Below are 10,520 nucleotides of genomic sequence, written 5' to 3'. Positions count from 1 at the left end.
TGTTTTTCTTCGCAATCATCACTAAGGACTGGGTCTCGGTGTCTTCCTTGTAGAAAAGTTCTCATGTTCATCCTATTTCCCTAAGGAAGTTGACAGGAGGCTTGTCTGAGAACTATTGCTGCCCAATTGCTTTCAGAATAGATTCTGCTAAGATAGAAATCCTCCGTAATCATAACGCCACGTGTCTCCCCCAGGAATGTCCACAGGATATGGTCAAAAAAGTCAAGAGCTTGACCATGATGGTCCAATCAGAACTGCTGTTATGTGCATCACACCTCAAAGCACCTGGCGGGTCCCAGGGGGAGAGGGCAGTGCAACGGCTGCCATCTTGACTTCTTTGACCACGCCCTGCAGACAAGCTGTGTTTAATACTACCAGCATGAACCAAACCTTTTGTTCAGCCACGCCAAAAGACCTACAGAAGCTTAAGTTGGCGTAGCAATTTAATTTCCCTTGATCAAATTGCACCGCTTGAAATTCTGTTCTCTCTGAACTTTTCCTGCAGTTACCTTCTGACATGCAGAAGGCCTTCCCTTCTCTCCTAAAAATGTCAGAGGTGGAAGCTGTAAATATGTTATCTGACTGCATACAACGTGCTGCACTTCGATTGGTCACTACTGTTGCATTGCAGACCAGAGTCAAATTTTACCCTTTTCCAAGAAACATTTTTAATGTTGGCGGTAATCTTGCAATGTTTACTCAGTGCCTCACAGAAATTTCTTCGAAAAGTATTCTGATCATTGAACAGACTAGGATCAAAATGTTCAGAGAAATATGTTGGGAATCCCACACCCATACCAGATCCGTTCGCATAATTATTCAAAACGATTCAATGGAGCTAAGATGAATTCTATGGGCGAGGGGGAGAGGAGAGGAGAGGCTGCATGGCATTTAAGCATTCAGTCGCAGGCTAGTCGTAGCTGGTACCGGGCTGAATTTCTTAGATGCTCCTGGAGGTTACAGTTAAAGCTGTTGCAGGAAAAGGAACAAAGACAGGAAGATGGAGTGATCTGGGAGAAGTAAAAAAAAGAGAATTCCAGGATCATTTGTCCCCAGGTGTCCCCAGGTAAGAGTCAAGGAGGCATGCTGTCATGTGCATCAGGGTGCCACTGCACAAATGGTGTGACTTCTGTAATTCTGTAATTACAGATCTCACACCATTACATAATTACATCATGTGCCTCATTTTCCCAATGTGTCGCCCGTGACATCACAGTAACTTCTCCTGGACACCTCTGTTGGTCCTGCACGTATCCTACGTGCCACGTGCACAGATTACCATGAACATTTAATTCCGATAGGAAATCCGTGTTCAAAATATTCATGCTTTACGTGCAGGTGACGACCTTCTGGACCTCTTTGCTGTATTATCATAAACCTTTGGGGGACCGTTGCACAACATTGGTGCAATGGGGTGTGGCCCAGCGCATCTACCCCGAAAGGCCGAAACCGCTGATCAGCCACAATCTTTTCACAACAGAATCCAGCTTTACAAAGATAGACAGACTCTGAACAAAGTGGCTGAAAACCACTTTCAGTTCATCTGCCCCGCTATTCCTGAACTGCGGATAGTCTGTCAGTTAAAAAAAATGTCTGTTCCTGAAACTTTCTTTAGCACCGAGTCTGAGTCTGTCCCTTTTGTTTGGGTTTATGCTACTTCCCAGCTTCAGTCTCAACACATCCAAGCAGTGCTTCTCAACCTTGGCAACTTTAAGATGGGTGGACTTAAACTCCCAGAATTCCCCAGCCAGCATGGCTGGCTGGGGAATTCTGGGAATTGAAGCCCACCCATCTTCAAGTCGCCAAGGCTGAGCAACACTGTTCTAGGCAGCTGACTGTTCCAATAAGGAAAAGATTTGATCCACATGTGCTATCAACAAGCATGTGCTTGATTCTGGCTGTCCTTAATCGTTCGGTTACCTAAGCTGATAATTGGCTTCCAAAACGATCAATTCACGTAGGAAAGATGTAAATTGTTTCATTCTGGTGCTTGAGATCTGTCAGCTGTCTATTCCTGCTTTGCATGACGTATGAAACAGACCGTGATGGTTCTTTCAAAAACCTGGTTATTATCATGGATTAATTTACGGTCCAAGACCAAATCAACAGACATTAAGCCATCCACAGCCGTTTTTTTAAGAAATAATATGTATAAATTACATAAAAGCTCATCAGAATTGTGAGGAAGGCACCAACCGGTCGCTACGGGCCAAAGCTGCAGATAAATATTTTGCCACCACCCTTGATATATTTACAAATCGGTTGCTTAAAGGGAAAGCAGCGATCTCTTTGCCATAAGGAAATTGAATTTTGTCATCACTGGGGTTATACATTTTGATCAACCTTGTGTATCGAGTGGACATTTTAATCAAGCATGGGATATAAATTCAATCTCCATATTTGAACATGTACAAATACAGTTTTCCAGTGGGAGGTTGAAATATCTTCCAGTTGTCTCCCGGATGGGTCGTGCAACCACGTGGCCCAGAGAAAAAACGATTAAAAAATAGTTAGGGAAAGTCCAGGAGGATGGGCCAATTCTTCTAAAATAGGGATGGGAGATTTTGCTCTGACCGACTAAATATCTAAGTCTCAGACCTTCTGTTTAAGTTCTGCTAAGGGTTTATTGAGGCTTAAAGTTAGTAAAGCTGGAACTGATAGACCATAATATATCAGGTCTTGATCATTACCCTGTGCAGAGTGAATACAAATCTACCGATCAGGATAACATGGTTAAAATATTCTGCTTCACGGCTATGTGTGAGCTCAGTAATCATTTATAGATAAGAGGGCCTTTTAAATATTCTGAGAATTCGGAAGGCAAAATGTGTTCCATTTCATCTTGCCGATTCCTATATCAACATATTTGTTTTTCTTTTTTTCACTGAAGTCAATGGCCCCAAAATAAGTGTATGCTGGCGTGAGGGGTGGTGACCCAAAATACTGAAATAAAGCTTGAGATTATACTTATGAGTCATTGTCCTGAATCACACACATAAAATATTGGTCCATCTGATGGTTCCAAATTCGGAACCACGTTCCAGATACCGAACTATTCTCTTTTACATTCTGAGTCAGGGTTTTTATTCAGTGCTGTTATTGCAGTTTCCTAAGAACAGCCAGGGTTTATAAGATAGTACATATATAGACAGACAGACAGACAGACAGACAGATTACACTATTCCATTTCAGAGTAAGCTACGTTATGCAAAATGCAGAAAAAGAGGGAGAAGTATTAAGCTAAGCAAATCAAAGGCATGTGAACAGAAAAAGGAAATATAGCTAAAACTAGTCGACCCCAACCCATTCACTCTACCTCTCCATCACAAAGAACTCTTGTGTGCACCCTGTCCATCCCTCCACCCATTCATTCATGGCCTTCTGTTCTTAAAACTCTCCTCTCTTCTTGAGGATCTTACCAACTCCCCTCATCCACAAATGTCCTCTCACCTCTTCTTCCTGTATTTGCAATTCGATCCCCACTTATTCCCTCTATATCCCCAAGCCACCCCCCAGGGTACTTCTTTCACTCTGTTGAGTTCACCTTCATTCACCATCCATTCACTCTTGATTTGATCTCTTCTTGTTTTACCCTGTACATTTCTTACAGAACTCTTTCCCACTGCATTCAACTTACTTTTACATTTTTCTTGACATACCCAGATTTCATTTCCATATAACAAAGAAGCATGGTCTTCTACACCAGTGTTTCTCAACCTCAGCAACTTTTAAGATGTGTGAACTTCAACTCCCAGAATTCCCCAGCCAATGTGCTGGATGGGGAATTCTAGGAGTTCAAGTCCACACTTCTCAAAGTTGTTGAGGTTGAGAAACACTGTTCCACACTATATTTTTGCTTCTTTCAACATACTTTCATTCCTTACAATAGACCACATTTTATTATCTGTCTTCAGCATTGTACAAACCTTCATCTACCTGGTAAGACTAATCACAATGTTGGGTGAGAAAAGGAAGGAACAATCTTTCGAGTACTGGATAAGGCAGGATTTCAAAGGATCTAAAGCATATAATACTGATTAAAAAAAAAAAAAACTAATAACACACAAAAAAACCCCAAAAAGCAAATGAGAATCTAAACCATAGAATACTGATGGATCACCTTGAATGCGTAAGAAGTTCTCTTCAAGCTCTTTTGATCACTTCATGGACACAATATGGTTTTCTTGGCAACAGCACGAGGACAAACAAAAGGATATAACCTGAACCAAGTAGGTGGAAAAGAAAGAAATACAATGTGTTCTAATGCAGGATGATTCCAGAATCTACCAGGGAAAAGGGTCTACTTGTCAACAGCATGGAAAAGACTCGTCACTGTCTTCTGGGATGTTTTGGAACTTATAGCCAATGAGGCCTGGGATTACCTGGTGGTCTCCTATCCAAGTACTAAGCTGTTCAGAGCCTGCTTACCATTTGGAGATCAGCCAAGTTCAGAAAGGTGTTGCCACCTAGCCTGGCCCCTATCCTCCACCACCACCCTACTGTCCATTTCCTCAAAGGCTGGTGATTACGGGCATCGCATTATGGCAGATGTTAACTTGGCCTTGGAGTCAAGTTTGACTCCTGGCTATTTCATGGAAATACCAGGTGTTTTTCTTGGAAGAGGTTTGACAGACTAACTAACTAAACTAACTAAAGGTATAATTTTCACAGGTGCCAGAAAATGTGGCACGTATCACCGATAGGGAGAACGAGGCTTTCCAAACGCTGCAGGTCAGAGGAACGGCCCAGAATAATTAACAGCCTGATGCAGAAGAACGCTTGATTATGAGTCCTGTTTTCTTCCTGGCTTCTGGTCAGCCCAGCTGAGCAGCCATATCATCCGCTGGGTTGCCCAAGTGCTGGTGAGAAACTGGGTTGGTTGGGTCAAGCACTACCCTAAGGTGCATCTTATTTCCTCATTGGCGCGTTGTGCAAATTCTGAAGCAGCTGCATAATCTCTCTGCTGACCGAAAGAAGAAATATAATGCCAGGCTGTTTGGTCACTGGCATGCAACTTCCTTTCCAAGGCGTTGAGAGAAGGAAGTCAGGGAGGGCCTCCTTATTCATCACAAAAGCAGACGATCTTTCGAAAGACGACAGGTGACCATTGGCGGTACCATACCTCATTAGAAGCTTTAACCTATGATACCAGCTAGAACCCCTTTCATTTTCCTTGGCTTGATATCTTTGGGGTACCTACATTTTAAGTGAAGGCACAGGAACTCTTACTAAAACACTTCTGAATGTTGGTGGCTGGCTGGCTGGCTGGCTGGCTTTTCTCCGCCAACGTAGAGTTAAGGTACATAGTTTTATTTGCAGCCAAAGACCCCAAAGGGCAAAGGAAAACAGAATCTAACATTTGGCACTAGATTCAACAGTTTAACAAATAAAAGAATTGATCAATATTACAGGAAACATTGAAACTTATTGATGTGCTACTAAAGACCTTGTCTTATAGCCAGAGTTTAAAATCAGTCTGCTGTCGCGGTAATTTTTAGAATTTTATCCGTGAATTGTCTGGTAGCAGAAGGAGCCAGGAGATGCTAACCTTAGAAAGAAAAATCAGCCTGTCCATTTTATTCCGGTCCTTGACCAAGGACAGCCCAATGCAGACTTGGTCACAAGTGTCAACCATTTCTATAATGTAAATCTCCTTGTAATATTAAATAATAGTAGTGTAAATGCATATACCATAAAACACCTGTGAAAATAACATGTACTAACCAGTTGCTACAAGTATATAAGTAAGATGTGCCTACCATAAAATACCAGAGAAATTAAAATGAACTAAAAGTAAAGCTGTAGAGCTAAACTCTATAAACAATTAATCATAACTGATAACATTCAGTACGATTCTTTGTTACAGCAGCCAGAAGCCACCCAGGTACACCTTTATAAACGATATAAATTCAGGGAACCGTTCACTCCCTCTTTACAAATTCAAAATGCATAATAACAGTGAAGTTATATACTTTGCTATCAGTCACCAGAGGAGATAAAGGTTTTGTCTCCTGTCAAATTTATATACAGTCACACAACATTTGGCCACATTACTTGGGGTAGGATACCCTTGAAAAGTATCCAGAAGCTACAGCTGGTGCAGAATGTGGTGGCGCGGACAGTTCTCAATGCCCCTAGGAGGGCACGTATAACACCGCTGTTGCGGGAGCTGCATTGGTTGCCAGTTTGTTTCCGGGTCCAATTCGAGGTGTTGGTCATCACCTTTAAAGCCCTTCATGGCACGGGACCGGGTTATCTGAGGAACCGCCTCGCCCCGGTCATCTCAGCCCGCCCCACTCGGTCCAGCTGAAGGGGCAGGTTGCAGACCCCACCCATCAAGGAATTTCGATGGGTGGGGTCTAGGCAGAGGGCCTTTTCTGCTGCAGCACCCACCCTATGGAACATCCTGCCTCCCGAGGTCCGGTGTGCCCCCTCCCTCGTGGCCTTCAGAAAAGGAGTTAAATCCTGGCTCTGCCAGAAGGCCTGGGGGCCGGAGGGGGGCTCGCATCTGTGGAGATGGCTGGTGGGGGGATGGGTTTGGTTCCCCCCCCCCAGCATCTTGAACGTTTTAGGGCTAAAATTTACAGGGGGGGTTTAGGACATTTTTAATGTATGTTTCTATTTTTAATTATTTATGGATTTTAGCCATTGTTGGAGGGATTGGTGTTTTTTCCTTTTTTATTATTGTGAGCCCCCCAGAGTCACCCATTGGGGGAGATGGGCGGCATACAAGTTTAACAATAAATAAATAAATAAATAAATAAATAAATAAATAAATAATACATACATACATACATACATACATAAATAAATAGTTCTGATTCGGCCAAAGCAACTTAGAAATGGCCGTAAAAGAGGGTTGCTGAGCACGGGGTGCTCTGAAAACTATGCCATAAAAAAGCCCAACGTGCTTCACTGACCCTAATCCACAAGAACAGATACGCTCCTGTAAGAAATATCACCAAACCTGCCTTGTAAAGCTGGCAACGGGAGCATCTCAAATCTGACTCTTGTAAAGGCTCTCCTGGGAGGGGAGGTGAAAGGAAGTATCTTCTGATTTCTCTTTAAGGCAAGAGGTCAACCTGGCTCTAAGTTACACTGTTTGGGAGTCTGTACATCCCGTTGGTGGCCTTTGTCCTCAAGCCGCTGCCTTACGGTCACTCTGACTTGCTGACAACCCAGGGAGAGGAAGAATTCAGGGGAAGGCCATTGGGAAGACGTCTTCAGTGGGTAGAGGCCTGAAGGTGCAACCTGGTTCTTTGGATCCAGTGGAGATGGTCACTTCTCTGCTCAGCCCTTCCTCATTCTGACTTGTCAAGGCAACCCACTGTCTCTGAAGGGCATCTACTCTGGTCTGTTTTCATCAGTGATTTTCAATGCAACGTTCAGATCAGGAAATAGAACGACTGCCCTAAATTGGGTTGTCCAGATCAGTGTTTCTCAACGTTGGCAACTTGAAGCTGGCTGGGGAATTCTGGGAGTTGAAGTCCACACATCTTCAAGTTGCCAACGTTGAGAAACACTGGTCCAATGTTGCTCTTGGTGCCTTGCTAGCCAAGCACTTGGTCTTCATGGGTGGGCTACCAATATTTGCAGGCTAGTCACTGGTCAACGACACGGCTCTTATTGTCCCCAGTCAGTGTCCTGAGAGAAGGGGGTTGACTATGACTTCACACCCAAGGCAAACTGTACTCCAAAAAGACACCGTGAAGCTCTTGGGTTGGGCCATGCCGGTTTGAGCCCAAGCCAGGACAGAGTGAGATCAAGGATCGTAGACATGGATTGCCACACTGAACCTCTGCTCTCTTTTGGTAGGAAATTTAACAAATGCCCCGAAACCGGCTGGGTGCTTAGCTCAGTTTAGCATTTCTGAATATTTTAGTGTTCTCCCCTCAGGGGTCCTCCGAAGCAGACAAGAGAAGATCTAGGAACCTTCTGTCTTTTTAATACTGTATAGCCCGAAGTCACCCAGCCGCTTTTCATGCCTAAGGCGACCCTAGAACTCACTGCCTCCTGGTTTCCAGCCTGGAGCCTTCACCACTAGACCAAACTGGCTCTAATATCATCAGGACAGTAACCTGAGAAGTATCTCAGTCAAGGCCCTCCCCAATTCTCACAAAGATAAAGGGAGGCAGAGGGGAGGCGCTTTCAGACTGGCAAGATTATGTCCCCCTTCGAGGTGGACCAGCCCAGAAAACCAAAGTTGTGCCAGCTAGGAGTACTTTTATTATAGAGCTATTGTGACTCAATCTTGCAGCCTTGCTCCGGACTCAGATTTCATTGATCTGACCCTTGTCTTGGTAGCAGCTCTTCCTCAGGGTCATTCCTTCTTCCCATTTCATCCGCAATAGGTAAGGGGTGAGCCCTGCCTTATTTCGATGTTCCAGCCAGGCCTACACACCTGGGATTTCCCAGTGCTCTCCCCTCCAAGTTCTGGCCCGGATGAGCTTCCCAGCTTCCATCCCCACAGGAGGTCCCCTGAGCACAGCAGGGCAGGCAGCACAGAAGCAGAGTCCCTAAGAGTAAGACTAGTAACTCTTAGTTGACCACCCTCCTTATTACTAATTCCTAGTAATACTAAGCATTATGGAGTCCTTGGGGTTCTCTGAGCTTGGCTGTTTTCTTGCAGACTGGTCGTTCCTTGGTAAGGGTATTGTTCACTGCTGATTTTATGTCTGGTGGTAATCCTGGTGTTACTCTCTGCTTATCTGGGTGATGACTGCTGGCAAGGAGATGTTCTGGTCTTTTGTTTTCTTTCTATTGTCTCTTTTGAATAGTGTGTAGATGCTGTTGATCTCTGTGTGCCTGTTAATGGCTGCCTTGTCTGAATACCGAGCTTCCAGGAGTTCCCTTGCATTTTGGTCTAAGATGCTGACAGTTTCCCAGTTGAAACTATGGTTGAGTCTGTCCACGTGTTGTGAGATGAAGGAGTTTTCATCGTGTCTTCTGGCTGCTAGTTGGTGATCGTGGATGCGCTCTGCTAGCCTTCTGCCCGTCTGTCCTACATAGTGTTTGTTGCAGTCCTTACACTGTGTGTTGTAGATGACTCCTGTTTTCTCTTCTTGGGCTACTGGGTCTTTAGGTATGCTTAAGATGTTTTGGAGAGCTTGAGTTGGTTTGTGTGCTACGGAGATGCCACGTGGTTGTAATAGTCTGTTGGTGGTTTCTGAGACGTTTCTGATGGATGGCAGTGTGATCCTTTTCATAGCTTGTGCTGGTTGTGTTGTAGTAGGTTGAGTGGCCAGGCACTTTTTGATAAACCTGCATGGATATCCCTTTTGTTGGAAGATGTTGTATAGGTGGTCTGTTTCCTTTTTCTGCTGTTCTGGGTTGCTGCAGTGCGTTTGTGCTTACTCGAGTAATGTTCTTCCACAGCTCCTCTTGTGGGAGGTTGGGTTGCTACTTTGGTCATGGAGCACTTGGTTAGTGTGGGTTGTTTTTCGATAGACTTGGGTTTCTAATTTGCCATAAGTTCTTCTGCTGATATGGATATCCAGGAAGGGTAGTGTGTTGTTGTTTTCTTCTTCCCTTGTGAATTTTATTCCTTTGAAGATGTTGTTGATGGTTTCATGTGTCTTCTCTAGTTGTTCCTTTTTTATAATTACAAATGTGTCATCTACATACCGGATCCATACTTTAGGTTGTATGTGTGGAAGGGCTATAGTTCCTAGGCATTGCATTACTCTCTGCTGTGAGTCCCGAGAGTGGTGATCCCATGGGTGTGCCTCTGATTTGTAGGTGTATTTGTCCATCAGACTGAAAATAGGTGGTGGGTCAGAGGTTGATGAGTCCACGATTCTGGGTATTTCGATCTGGGTGTATTTGGTTAGGTCGGGTGTGTTGTGTAGTACTGCTGACATGGATTCTTTCACTAGTTCTGGGTTTGTGGACGTAGAGAGTGCTGTGACATCCAATGAGACCATAATTTCATCTTCGTCTATGTGCACGTCTTTGATTTTCTGGAGGGACTGCAGTGAGGAGTTGATATTCACTGTTCTCTGTGAGGTGTCCAAGCGCTTTTGTCAGTTCTTTCGCTGTGTTGTATGTGGGAGTCCCTGGTAGAGATACAATTGGTCGGAGCGGTGTGTCGGGCTTGTGTATTTTTGGTTGTCCATAGAAGCATGGCAGGACAGGTCCACTGCTTTTCATCTGCCGCTATTCTTCTTTTGTGATCTGGCCTTCCTTGCTTAGGTCATTAAAGGTTCTCTTGATCAGGTTGTCTAGTTTCTGTATTGTGTTGATGTTTACTGGGATGTAGGTTTCCTTATCCTCTAATAACGTTTTGGCTGTTTTGGCTGATACAAAATGGATATCCATGCAAGTTTATCAAAAAGTGCCTGATCACTCAACCCACTATAGCCCAACCAATACAAGCTATAAAAAGGATAACATTACCATACAACAAAAACATCTCAGAAACAACCAACAGTCTATTACAATCACACAACATCACTGTAGCACACAAACCAACTCAAGCCCTCCAAAACATCTTAAGCAAACCAAAAGACCCAGTAGCCCAA

The sequence above is a fragment of the Python bivittatus genome, unplaced genomic scaffold (genome assembly GCF_059951505.1).
Source record: "Python bivittatus isolate LINGU-HERP-01145 unplaced genomic scaffold, Pbiv_v1 ctg000010_np1212, whole genome shotgun sequence".
Classification (NCBI taxonomy): domain Eukaryota; kingdom Metazoa; phylum Chordata; class Lepidosauria; order Squamata; family Pythonidae; genus Python; species Python bivittatus.
The sequence above is the reverse complement of the archived record's forward strand: the minus strand, read 5'-3'. Positions refer to the sequence as shown.